Consider the following 14,427-nt stretch of genomic DNA (forward strand, 5'->3'; position numbering starts at 1 on the left):
CCGGAGGGGAGGACTAGCTAAGGGAGGTTCAAGTCTCCGCGCTGTTGAGGGGCTTGCTTGGTGTCCGGGCTTCACAGCAGCGGTATGAAAATGGGGGCGACAACACATGTGAAGCGCAGAGTCCTACCTTTCAGGGGGAAAACCCAAGGTCTGGCCTTAACTGGTTGTGTCTGGTAGTGACCTTGGTGGAGGCATTGTTTTGAGAGTGGAGACTTTCTTCAGGGTGAAAACCTAAGATCTTTGAACGGGCGACGACGGTGTTTGAGCACTGTTCCCTTGGAGGCGTCGTTTTTTGGAGAGTCTGTAATTCAGTTGTTGTCATGGCGGTGGATGTATTGCTGTTGTTAGGCCCGAGATACTGTAGCGCGACTTTTATTTCTTAGTTTTCTTTTTCTTTTTTTGGTTGTGTGCATCCGTAGTGCCATTAGGGTGGTGCGTTCTTGCAGAGGCTGGGTGTAATTGGTATCTCTTGATATTAATATATTCCCTTTATCGAAAAAATATATCTAGATGTGAACATTGGAAGCCCTGATGGTTGCAATATAATGTGTAGACAGTGCATCACTGTATTTTTTTCAACTGTACCAAATGAAAATGAGAAACCAATAATTTAGAAGTCGCAACTGCTATATTGTTTCATAAACTACTAAATTATTGCAACCAGATTTCAAAGAACTACACCTGAAAAAATATAATAAATTCTTAAGAATTCCATGCAGTGTGAAACGAAGCAGAAAACCAAAATTGTTAACAGGTCCATTTCATACCCTTTGCAAGCCCCGGATATAAAATGTGCTCCCATCACAGGCCCTGGCAGGAATCTGAGACAAAGAATGAATTAGAAGATATAGATGCCAGATGTACAAATAACCTAATAACCAAATGCATATGTTAGCCTCACTACTTATAAAAGCACCAGGAGTGGCAGTAACATCAAATCTCAGCCTTTTATTCCTTTGGATGTAATGGTCTACAACTCTCCAATGACATTCCAAATCAGAGGATATAAAGGCATTATACGATTGTTTCCTAGATTTCTGAGATTACAGGTTTATTGCACATCAATTGGGATTACAAAATCTCTTCTCAGTTTTTCCGGGATTACAAGTTTGCTACTCACATCAAGCAAAAACTGCCTACCAAACAAGTGAAAAATCTGGCCCTCTCCTGGTCGCTTCACTCCACGTGGCAAAGGCCTTGACCGCACCGCACTCGCGCAGCCGCCTCGTGCACTGATCGGCTCCGGCATGCTCCTGCTGTCACCTTCTAGCGCCATTGTGCCCCTCCAGCAACTCGCCACCATCTCGCGCCCCTCCAGCAACTTGCCACCACGGCGTGGCACAAAATGCACCTTGTGCAGGGAGCCGAGTTTAGCGTCAAGGCTTGAAAGATCTGGTGGGTTGCAGACATACCACCACCTGGCATGATAGTACCATAGATAGGTTTCGTTCAAGAAGCAAGGCTATAGTGCCGCTACAAAGCAAATAATCAAACTGAAGTAATCTATACTAGGAGGCAGTGGCACGGCTTAGAATTGCTTGTACGCAGAATCTTGGGAAGGCGGAAGGCGCGGGCATATAGAAATGCAAGATGTATGGACTTGCCATATGTCTAGCTGTTTGTTGTATAACTGAAGAATGCGATACTCTGTGTGGTGGCTGAGTCTCTTAATTTTGCATCGTGAGGACCAGTTGAAATAAATATATTGCCGGCGATCTTGTAGTGGCCGGACTCAGTGTAGGCGCCTGCTATAGAAGCGCGGCAGCTTTAACATCACATGAACCTTGTTCTGTTGTTATGAAGATTTAGACAGTTTACTAATACCTTGACCTGTATGTTGTCTACTTGGTGTTCTTTTTTTCCTGAGAATAAGGAAAAGGCTTGTATATATCACTATATTATTATAAGAAAAGAGTTACGTACATACATCAGCTGGCTAATAGTGTGACCACAACCCAGGGACATGAGTAAAAGTAGGCAAACATACACTTAACTGAAAGCTCAACACCCTAAAAACCCACAAAAACTATATCCATAAATCTGGTAAGTTTTGGCACCAACATGTATCCACCTCAACAGAAATTCGGGAGCATACAACCTGGACAGAGATCGGCAAATCGTTTAAGACCCTAGCATTGCTTATATGTTCAGTCTAAAATATATGTACTGCAGCAGGAGGTTTGATCAGCACTGCAGTGGGTGGCCAGTGACCAAGTTTAGTAGGCATGCTAACGAAACCAAGAGAAGTACTTGCCATAATTATAGAGGTACTTAACATTACATTAGCTGCTAGAAGTGTTTGCCGTAGTAGTAGATAGGCGGCTAACAGTAGATAGGTAGATAATATTCCACACTGCTGTTACAGTGGTCTTCGTAGAAAAAACACATTCCTCGGAGTAGATTTGCATAGTCGATGGTTTCTGTGGCCACCATAGTCCAAATTCTGGACCTGTCGCAAAGAAAATCCTTTAGATTTCATAGCACCTGTTTTGTTAGGATCTATCATTTAGCTCTAGATGGCTTTTCAGTTGCTACTTGAGTAAGAATGATGATCCATTTAACTGGGAACAACTCCTTGGATCTTTTTTTCAGTCTATGGTTGCTTTTTTATAATACCATTAAAAGAGGGGCATACATGGATGCTGTTTGACTTTTACTCTAGGAAAAATTAGGTGGTTGCGAAAATATATTCTGATCAGTACATGAAATAGATTCTGTTATCTAAAGAACTGAACCATAATGAGCTTGGCAAAGGATCCACAAATTATTTGCCACAATCAGTATTTCCATGGGAAATCCATATATTATTTTCCACATTTGGCATTTCCCTGGGAAGATATAATTGTTAAATTGGACTAAATCGGTGCCCAACACTAGTAGGAGTAAGGGAATTGACTGAATACCTAGTATGAAAATGTGTGTGAATCACAATACCTCAGCAGTTGACGATGATGAAATTCAATTCATAATGTTTTTTCCATGTTCTTCATCTCTGTATTCGCATACAACAACGACGTGCGTAAGGATCTTCCATTGATGGCCTCGCCGCGAGGCACCTTTAACTGAAGAAGTCTGCATTGCCACTGTAACCTGCACGTAATTATCTGTCTTCAGTATGGAGGTGCAGATGCGCAAGCGAGTCAATCGGTATGCCAGATCGAGAGGGAACATGCAAATAAGGCGAGAAACCAGGCAAAAACAAACAGTGTAAGAACTGAATGAACCTACCAACGACCGTGAAGAGCTGCCCTGCAGAAAAGAACTGCATGAAAATTCAGATGATCCAAGCGAAGGTAACCAAACAAAAATGTCACAAAAATAAGAGGTAGCAAACTCGGTCGAAAAGTCAAAGTTCATTTGCATAGCTGGAAAGCCCTGATGCAGGCTGCACGCAAATAAATATCACTGGTGGAAAAAACAGGCTTCGGGTGAGCCCCATAAGTCGCGATGCTGCAGGAACCGCGACTAATGGTACCTTTAGTCGCGGTTCGGGAGGAGAACCGCGACCAAAGGCCTGGGCCCAGGCGCTCGGTGGCCAGCCGGTGCACGTGGGGGGTCTTTAGTCGCGGTTGGCCAGGCCAACCGCGACTAAAGGTGCCCGAAGGCCTTTAGTCGCGGTTGGCCAGGCCAACCGGGACTAAAGCCCCTCCCCTATATATACCCATCCAGCAGCCAACACTTAGCTATTTGGTGCCATTCTCTTCACAAGCTTCACAAGTGGGTGTTAGGTTTGCTTTTGGTTCCTCTTATGCACATAAGGTGTTTGATGAAATGCCCCAAGAGCATGAAACAAACATGATATGAAGTGTTGGAGCCACACTTGAGCTTTCTCATTTATTTTTTCCTCCTCGATCGCGGTTAGCAACTTGAACCTTTGATGTGTCGTTGATAAAATGTGCATGTGTGTGTAGTTCATTGTTTAATTTATATTGTTTGTAGCTAGTTAGTTTAACAAATGCATGATGGTTAATTATATATTTTATATTATAATAATGCAGATGAATCGACAATGGATGTACGGTAACCGACTCTCCGGCGAGTTCAGTGCGGGTTTGAAAGATTTCCTCGTAGTGGCTAATGCGAACAAGCAGGGGGGTTTTGTTATCTGTCCATGTGTTAAATGTAAGAATCAGAAGGGTTACTCTTCCTCAAGAGATGTTCACATGCACCTGCCTCGGCACGGTTTCATGCCAAGCTATAATTGTTGGACCAAGCATGGAGAAAGAGGGGTTATAATGGAAGAAGATGAAGAAGGGGATGATTTCATCGATGAAAGCTATCTTGCTCATTTCGGTGATACTTTCATGGAGGATGCTGAAGGTGAAGGGGAAGGTGAAGGGGAAGGTGAAGAAGAGGCACGTGATGATCCCGTTGATGATCTTGGTCGGACCATTGCTGATGCGCGGAGACGCTGCGAAACTGAAAAAGAGAGGGAGAATTTGGATCGCATGTTAGAGGATCACAGGAAGGCGCTGTACCCCGGATGCGATGATGGTCTGAAAAAGCTGGGCTGCACACCTTGGATTTGCTTGAGATGGAAGGCACAGGCAGGTGTAGCTGACTCGGCATTTGAAAACTTGCTGAAAATATTGAAGAATATGTTTCCAAAGAATAACGAGTTGCCCGCCAGTACGTACGAAGCAAAGAAGGTTGTCTGCCCTCTAGGTTTAGAGGTTCTGAAGATACATGCATGCATCAACGACTGCATCCTCTACCGCGGTGAATACGAGAATTTGAATGAATGCCCGGTATGCACTGCATTGCGTTATAAGATCAGAGGCGATGACCCTGGTGACGATGTTGAGGGCCATAAACCCAGGAAGAGGGTTCCCGCCAAGGTGATGTGGTATGCTCCTATAATACCACGGTTGAAACGTCTGTTCAGGAACAAAGAGCATGCCAAGTTGTTGCGATGGCACAAAGAGGACCGTAAGTCGGACGGGGAGTTGAGACACCCCGCAGATGGAACGCAATGGAGAAAGATCGACAGAGAGTTCAAAGATTTTGCAGCTGACGCAAGGAACATAAGATTTGGTCTAAGTACGGATGGCATGAATCCTTTTGGCGAGCAGAGCTCCAGCCATAGCACCTGGCCCGTGACTCTATGCATCTACAACCTTCCTCCTTGGTTGTGCATGAAGCGGAAGTTCATTATGATGCCAGTGCTCATCCAAGGTCCGAAGCAACCCGGCAACGACATCGATGTGTACCTAAGGCCATTAGTTGATGAACTTTTACAGCTGTGGGGCAGACCTGGTGTCCGTGTGTGGGATGAGCACAAAGAAGAGGAATTTGACCTACGAGCGTTGCTTTTCGTAACCATCAACGATTGGCCTGCTCTTAGTAACCTTTCGGGACTGTCAAATAAGGGATACAATGCATGCACGCACTGCTTACATGAGACTGAAAGTGTACATTTGCCAAATTGTAAGAAGAACGTGTACCTTGGGCATCGTCGATTTCTTCCGAAAGGTCATCCCGGAAGAAATAAAGGCAAGCATTACAACGGCAAGGCAGATCACCGGCCGAAGCCTCATGGAACACACTGGTGCTGAGGTATTTGATATGGTCAAGGGTTTGAAAGTCATCTTTGGAAAGGGTCCTGGCGGACAATCAGTTCCGAAGGGAGCTGACGGGCACGTAGCCATGTGGAAGAAGAAATCTATATTCTGGGAGCTAGAATATTGGAAAGTCCTAGAAGTCCGCTCTGCAATCGATGTGATGCACGTTACGAAGAATATTTGCGTGAACATCCTAAGCTTCTTGGGCGTGTATGGGAAGTCAAATGATACAAAGGAAGCACGGCAGGACCAGCAAAGTTTGAAAGACCCTGATGACCGGCATCCGGAACGGTTTCAAGGTCGTGCCGGCCTACGCTCCGACCAAAGAAGAGAAGGTCATCTTTTGAATGCCTGAGCAGATGAAGGTCCCGTCAGGATTCTCGTCCAATATAAAGGGAATAATAAACATGGCGGAGAAAAAGTTCCAAAACCTGAAGTCTCACGACCGCCACGTGATTATGACGCAATTGCTTCCGATTGCTTTGAGGGGCTCTGCCGGAAAATGTTCGAGTAGCCATTGTGAAGCTATGTGCATTCCTCAATGCAATCTCTCAGAAGGTAATCAATCCAGAAGTTCTACCACGGTTACAGAACGATGTGATCCAATGTCTTGTCAGTTTCGAGTTGGTGTTCCCGCCATCCTTCTTCAATATTATGACGCACCTCCTGGTTCACCTAGTCGATGAGATTTCCATTCTCGATCCTGTATTTCTACACAATATGTTCCCCTTCGAGAGGTTCATGGGAGTATTAAAGAAATATGTTCGTAACCGTGCTAGGCCAGAAGGAAGCATCGCCAAGGGCTATGGAAATGAGGAGGTAATTGAGTTTTGTGTTGACTTTGTTCCTGACCTTAAGCCGATTGGTCTTCCTCAATCGCGGCACGAGGGGAGACTAAGTGGAAAAGGCACGATCGGAAGGAAATCAATGATATGTATGGACGGCCATTCTCTCGAGTGAAGCACACCACACGATTCTGACCAATTCCAGCTTGGTGGCTCCGTACTTTGAGAAACACAAGAATATTTTACGCTCGGACAACCACAGGGAAGCTTTGAATCCTGGATTAGGAAGGCCCACATGGAGACTTTCGGCAGTTGGTTGAGAAAACATTTAATGAGTGACAATAAGGTTGTAGATCAAAATTTGTACATGTTGGCCAAGACACCATCTTCGACTATAACGACTTTCCAAGGGTACGAGATAAATGGGAATACATTTTACACGATCGCCCAAGATAAAAAGAGCACCAACCAAAACAGTGGTGTCCGCTTTGATGCAGCAACCGAGAATGGGCAAAAGGTCACATATTATGGTTACATAGAGGAGATATGGGAACTTGACTATGGACCCCTCCTTTAGGGTCCCTTTGTTCCGGTGCAAATGGTTCAAGCTAACGGGAGGTGGGGTAAAGGTGGACCAGCAATACGGAATGACAATGGTGGATTTCAACAATCTTGGTTATCTTGACGAACCATTCGTCCTAGCGAAAGATGTCGCTCAGGTTTTCTATGTGAAGGACATGAGTAGCAAACCGAGGAAACGGAAAGATAAGAAAACGATCAGTACATCATGCGATGATCCAAAGCGCCACATTGTTCTTTCAGGGAAAAGAAACATCGTGGGAGTGGAGGACAAGACAGACATGTCAGAAGATTATAATATGTTTGCTGAAATTCCGCCCTTCAAAGTGAACACCGACCCAAGCATTAAGTTAAATGATGAGGATGCTCCATGGATACGGCACAATCGTAAGCAAGCAGGGACACAAGGGAAGAAATGATGTGTAATAATTTATTAATTGTACCAAACTTTGTTGAATGAATCATGTGAATTATATTACCCGTGATGTGTTTGGTGTCCATTTTCGAATGATTCAATTGACTCGAGATAGCACTGATGATACATGAAATTTGGAGTGACTAAGTCATACTCCTGCATACATGAAATTTGGAGTGACTAAGTCATACTCCTGCATACATGAAATTTGGAGTGACTAAGTCATACTCCTGCATATAGGAAATTTGGAGTGACTAAGTCATACTCCTGCATACATGAAATTTGGAGTGATTTAGTCATACTCCTGCCTAGGCGTATAATATGCATACTCGTAGTCTTCATAGCCGCTTGCCGTTATGCTGGTAGTCATCGCCTTCTAAGTTGCCGGCGTCGTCGTCGTCTGCTTTATCGTCGCTATCGTCGGGCGGCGCTCGTGGCTCGAATCGAGGGTAGCGCAGCGGGGGATATCGCCGGCCGTGATGTAGTCCATGACGCTCTGCAGAGTCCGGCCGTACCACCATAGCCGACGGCCGGCCTCGTGGAAGTTTCCAGGAGGCAGACCGTCCTCCTCATACCTGGCGAGCGCCCTCTCACGCCGATTGATGAAGAAGGCGTCCCAAGTATGCTGGTTATCGGGATGCCAGCGGGGATTCATCCGCTGCTCCGGCGTGAGGTCGAGGTAGTAGTGGTTCGTGATGGCCGCCCGGCGCGCAGTACCCTGAGGGACGGGAGGGACCGGCACGCCGCCGGCGCTTAGGCTCCAAAAGCAGGACGCGGTAGCCCGGAGGGCAAGGGTAGTTCGAGGCGCAAAGCTCCTCCACCTGCTGGTAGGTTAGAGTGGGTGCGGCGGAAGCCATGAGAGAGTGATGAGAGATTGTAGAGATGTGATGCTGGCCAAGCCGGGCTACCTATATGTAGTGACAAATGGCGGGAAAAATGGGAGCGGGAAGACATGAGACGGGAAGAAAGAGGCGGGGAGAAAGTGGCGGGAAGAAATTGGCGGGAAGAAAGAGGCCGGAAGAAATAATTGGCGGGAAGAAAGAGGCGGGAAGACAGGGAAGAAATGGCGGGAAGACGAGGAGGGAAGAGGGGGTCGGCGGAAAGAGGCGGGAAGAGGGGGCCAACGAACTTTTGAATTGAATTAATTTTATTTTTATGAATTTTTGATAATTTGTATTTTTAAGATTTTGAATTGAATTAGTTTTATTTTTCTGAATTTTTTGATATATTATATGTATTTTTAAGATTTTGAATTGAATTAGTTTTATTTTTCTGAATTTTTTGATATATTATTTGTATTTTTAAGATTTTTAAATGAATTAGTTTTATTTTTCTAAATTTTTTGATATATTATTTGTATTTTTAAGATTTTTAAATGAATTAGTTTTAATTTTCTGAATTTATTGATATATTATATGTATTTTTCAGATTTTGAATTGAATTAGTTATATTTTTCTGAATTTATTGATATATTATATGTATTTCCAACATTTTGAAAATGAAAATAAATTTTGAAAGGACCTTTAGTCGCGGTTGGCCTGGCCAACCGCGACTAAAGGTTAATTCCGCGGAACGCTGGAATTGGCGAACGCTTTGGTCGCGGTTGGTGTGGCCAACCGCGACTAAAGGGTACCCTTTAGTCGCGGTTGGCCACACCAACCGCGACCAAAGGTCGCTCCTATATATAGCGCGCTCAACCGCCGCCGCCATCTTCTTCTCGCGCGGTTTCGTCGAATCTCTCCGAAGTGCGTCGCCGCTCACCGCCATCGCCGCGCGCTTAACGCTGACGCTTAAGCCGCCGACCGCCGGCAGCGACCGCCGACGACCGCCGACCGCCGCCGCCCCGCCCTTCGACGCTGACGCGCTGACGTGTGTCGTCTCCTCGCGCGCGCCGCCGGCGCGTTGCTCTCGTCCCCGCATGCATGCGCGCGCCGCCGCCCGCGCACGCGCCGCCGCCGCACTGCTACGCCGCCGCCCGCGCTGCGCGCCGCCGTGCACGCGCCGCCCGACTCGCCGCACAACGCCCGCCCGGCTGCACACACGCGCACGTTACGAGAGAGGGAGAGAAAGAGAGATCGAGAGGGCGCCGCGAATTTTTATTCTTTTTTTTATGTTTTGTTTGTTATTTTTAATTTTAACTATGCTTAACAAAACTTTGTAATTAACTTCACAAAAACTTAAAACTTAAAACTTTGTAATTAACAAACTTAAAACTTAATAAAATTAACTTAACTAAAAAATTTACTTAACAAAAAATTAACTTAACTAAATTAAAACTTAACAATTTTGTCTACAAATTTTTGACTTAATAAATATGACTTAAATTTTACAAGAACTCAAAATAACTTAACATATTATTTGTATTTTTTCACTTTTAAAAGAACTCAAAATTTGACTTAAAAATTTGTCTTAAATTTTTTGACTTAACTAAAATTTGACTTAACCACCGCGCGAATACGGAGGGGGCCGGCAGCGCTCGTCGCCCCCTCCGTATACGCGTGGTGTTTTTTTGGGATCGAGAGGGGGCGGCGAGGGTTATGTGTCCTCGTCACCGCCACCGCCCTTTCGCCACCGGCCTTTCGCCACCACCACCGTTCTCTCGGTCACGCGATCACTGCGTCCCCCCTCTCGCCTCCCTCGTCGCCCTCTCTCTTTATATGTAGAAGAGATGTGATAATGCTGGCATATACACAATTAATTTGTTTTGACTACATGTTTTCAGGACTGACATATGGCGGACGATAGAGCTGACCCGATTCTGGACAACTATGATCCGGACGCTGAAGACCATATGTTCGGCATCATAAATGGCGATATTCCATTTGTGCCGACCGGAGAAGAAGAAGATGATATCTCTTCTTATCTGAACCTTGAGGGTGAAGATGAAGGGCGCCGTCACAAGAAGATGATGCCGAAGAAACGTCGATAAACGACGATCTTCAATTGGAAGTAGCAACCACCTCCGGCGCCGAGGTATATATATATACATATTGAGCGTCTGGTGATACAACTAACTGATTTGAATAAATGTGTGTGTACTAACGCGCGCGACTCTCTTTCTTATTTTAGCCCTCGGCCGGATCGTCGAAAAAATCGAGTACGTCGTCAAAGCGTGGCGCAACCAAGACGATGAAAGCAGGAGAAACATGCACCATCGATGTTGTCGACGAAGCAACCGGCAGGCCGCTGGAGCCCAGCAAGAACGCCACCAAGTTTGTCAGCCAATGCGGAGCCGTTGTTAGAGACAACGTCTCGATCACCCGCCCGAGGGGAGTGGAATGAGCCAAAGAAGGCACGTGTTGGTTTCACTTTTGTCGATAAGAGAGAAAAAAGATTGCTTCAACAAGCTTATGGAACATTTCGTTCTACCTCAGGAATACCGCAAATACGATGAGGAGGGTAACAAGATTGCGGAAAACAAGAAGAGGCGCAAGCTCGACAAACAGTTCGCTCTTTCTAGGATGGCCAACGCATTCCGGAAATACAAGCAAAATCTAGCCCATGACTTTGTCAACCAGGGCAAGACTCCGGATTTCAAAGGACAATATGAGAAACGCAACATGATTGGCCAGAATTTGTGAAGCAAAAGAAATCGGAGCAGTTCCTTGAACTATCGAAAAAATAAGGAAAATGCGGCCAAGAAGGAGTACAATCATAAAATGGGGCCAGGAGGGTATCGCTTTGGCAGCCTAAGTGGGAGAAGATGGAGAACGAGCTGAGGGCGCGAGGAATCCGTCCGGTACGGAGGGATGGGACCCAAGGGCCAAAAGCTGGTGGTACGGGCATGGGGGATCGCTGAACCCGGAGACGAGGGAGTGTGTTTATCAGGGCAACATAATGACACCCACCCAAAAGCTTATTGAGGCAATGAGGGAGGCTCAAGAGGGGAGGATCAGGTTCAACAGAGAGAACGACGCCCTGACAAAAGCCCTCGGGAATCCTGAACACGGAGGACGTATACGAGGCATGGGGCCCATTCCGTGGAAAATAGGGTTCCCCAGAACGATGACCCGTACGGTTGCTGAGAAGCGTAAGAGAAAGATGGATCGGGATGCAGATGTTGTGGCGAAGTTGGTAACGGAAATGGATGTGATGAAGAAAACCGTGAGTGTACTAGTCGCCGAAAGAGATGCAGCTCGGCGCAGCATGCTGAAGATCATCCAATGGATCTCGGAAGCCAGCGGTGGAGAAGAAGCAGCGTGGCTTCCACGGAGGCCTCACCGGCTGGTGCACCGACGATAGAAATTACTGCACCGGAGCCTCTCGGTGGTCGAAATTACTGCACCGGAGCCTCCTCGCTACCCCGTGGACGATATAAAGGAGATGAAAGCATGTCATCTGTATTATCCTATCGGGAACATGTCCATGAAGGTAGCCATCGGCAGTGCTTTACCACTGGAGCACTCCACCACAACAACCCCATTCAAGATGGCTATGCTCGTGTCACGGTGGAGGAGATAGTCCAAGGGTTTGAGGACACGGACATTGACATTGCTACACCCGAAGGGGTGAAAAGACTTGGAGATGTCAAGCGCCAGTTCATTCTATGGCAGAAGAAATTTATCAAGTTTCTGTGCGAGGCGCCAACAAGTCCACCCGTACGGTGGTGGTGGTGGCGGTGGCGGTGGCGGTGGCGGTGGCGGTGACGGTGGCGGTGGCGGTGACGGTGGCGGTGGTGCTTCACCTAATACACCTCATTCACGTCGCCGACGCCGCCCCGATCCTCGTCCGGCGGGTGATCGACACCGGTACCGCCCCAATCCACCTCCGGCGAAGAAGGTACAGTCCTGGGTTATTAACCGGACCCTTACGTACCTAAGAAAACAAAGGTACCGGAGGTATCATGAAGCCTCTCCCCAGGAGGTCTTGGGAAAGTAGTGCCGAGGAAGTCGAGGCGCGCGGCTGCTGATTTAGAGAAATGGAAGGCGGCGTCAAGAAGAAAATAGAGGGCGAGCCCAAGCCAGTATATTCGACAAGGAAAAGCGATGGGCTAAGTCATTTTTGAACACACCGTCCCAAGCCGCGAAGAATCTGCCTCGACGACTATTTACGTGAACTTCGTGAGGCAAGCACTCGCGTTCAAGAACAGGAAAGAGTTGGCGGAGAAGAAAGCCTTGAAGGACGAGGCCGAGTCAAAATTAGAAAGGGGGAAAGAAGTTGCCCAGCTCGGGAACAAAGTAAACAATCGATCGCCCCGCTCATAGTGCAAGCCGCCGATCCGGATGCCCCGATATCATAGCAGCTGCGGCAGACATGGATTGACCGTAACGAGTGCCGAGAGAACAAGCGGCCGAGTTAGGTATCACTCTTCGTGCACTGCTAGGCCTTGATGAGGCGCCAATGAAGGACGTAGTATTTACATATGTGAAGAATGGCCCTCTCGTCGAGCTGCGCAGAAGTGGATCTACCTCGACAAATGCTAGGTCTGCTAAATTGGTACAAGGTTTACATAAAACATAAAACGCCAAAGAGTATATCTATGCGGAAGTTAGATATGAGCATCACTTCAAACATTACTTGGTACAAATTCCTACGAGTGAATTGTTCCAGCTGTTCAATCTGCGCGACCTCGACAAATCTATCATCGGTTGCTACGTTCGTAAGTGATTTATTAATTTCTACCCCATCTCGTTCATTGCCGGCCTGCACTATATATATATATATATATATATATATATATATATATATATATATATATATATATATATATATATATATATATATATATATATTGTCCTAACTATCTTGTTGTGTACGCTATATATTATGCAGAATGAAGAAGCGGGAAATGCGAATAAGGAACCTCCATGATGTTGGGTTCATTGACCCTCACATCGTTAATTCATATGTGTTAGAACACCACCCGCCGACGTGGAGGATGACTGTGGCGGTTTATTAGAAAACAGCAACAGAAAAGTGATATTCTATTTCCTTACCATTTTGGGTGAGTGTTTCTGTCTTGAGCACATTCTCTTTTGTTTATGGTATGTGGCTAATCGATGAGTTATGCATGACTGTGCATGTATCGTGTCCGCAGGTTCCACTGGATTCTTATGGTAATTAAAGTTCAGACCTCCTCAGTTCTCGTCCACGACTCTCTGAATATGGATCCGGCGCTTTGGGGCGACATGAGAAAAATGATGCAAAAGTAATTATTTTCATTCATTTGCGCTCTATATCGATCGGCCTATTTCGTTCATCATTTCCTAATATCAAGTAACTAATTAATAACTCTCTTGTTTATTTAATTTTCTTTGCCTCGTAGGGTTTGGAGACGGTTCGTAGATACCAAGGTCGGTGAATTCAAAAAGGAGCTACATTTTAAAATGGCAGTGCGGACGATCGGGGATATTCAGCCACCGGGGACCAATCTATGTGGATACTATGTTTGTGAGAGGATCCGGAGATACTGCAATGAGCGGGACCAGACGTGTGAGAACAACATCCTGAGGAATAACCTCCGGAAGACGCTTAGTCCAGAAGCTCGCTTCCGACCACTTCAAGAGGAACTAGCTGGATGGTTGGCGAGGGAAGTCATCGATCCTAGAGGAGAACACTATTACGATGACGTAGAACTTTATATGCACCAGAATTTGTAACTAACTTGTTCAAAATTGTATATGGTCATCCGATATTAAATATATATTGTATATGGTCATCCGATATTGAATATATATTGTATATTCCTCTTGAATTCTTTTTGGTTCTAATTTCAAATTTGTTTGAAATTGTACATTCATATGCATGTATGTATACAGTACCGTAGAATATGTGAAACTCCTTCAAAATTAAAACCCAAAAGAAATAAAACAATACAAATTAAAAAGAAACCAGATTTAGGGGGAGGGGGGCTAAAACCCTAAACCCTGCGGAGGCCTTTAGTCGCGGTTGGCCAGAAGAACCGCGACTAAAGGTCCTCCGCCCTGGCGCTCCCCTGCGGCCCACGTGGACGGGCCTTTAGTCGCGGTTCGTAAGGAACCGCGACTAAAGGGGGGGGGGCCTTTAGTCGCGCTGCTTTGGTCGCGGTTGGGCCACCGCGACTAATGGCAGTTGCCAACCGCGACCAAAGCCCTTTTTTCCACCAGTG

At 46.1% G+C, this 14,427-nt stretch overlaps 1 long non-coding RNA gene across 2 annotated transcripts; it reads right to left on the minus strand.

Moving 5' to 3' along the window:
* Positions 1–2,014: 2,014 nt before the first annotated feature.
* On the minus strand, positions 2,015–3,398 carry LOC127293341 (uncharacterized). Of its 2 annotated transcripts, XR_007845701.1 has the most exons (4): positions 3,229–3,398; positions 2,935–3,090; positions 2,282–2,449; positions 2,015–2,098 (listed from the first exon to the last, which is right to left on the minus strand). It is a non-coding gene; the product is annotated as an uncharacterized lncRNA (long non-coding RNA). The 2 variants fall into 2 exon arrangements; XR_007845700.1 differs by having other exon boundaries at positions 2,015–2,449.
* Between the last annotated feature and the right edge of the window lie 11,029 nt (positions 3,399–14,427).

This window comes from Lolium perenne, chromosome 4 (genome assembly GCF_019359855.2).
Source record: "Lolium perenne isolate Kyuss_39 chromosome 4, Kyuss_2.0, whole genome shotgun sequence".
Lineage (NCBI taxonomy): Eukaryota > Viridiplantae > Streptophyta > Magnoliopsida > Poales > Poaceae > Lolium > Lolium perenne.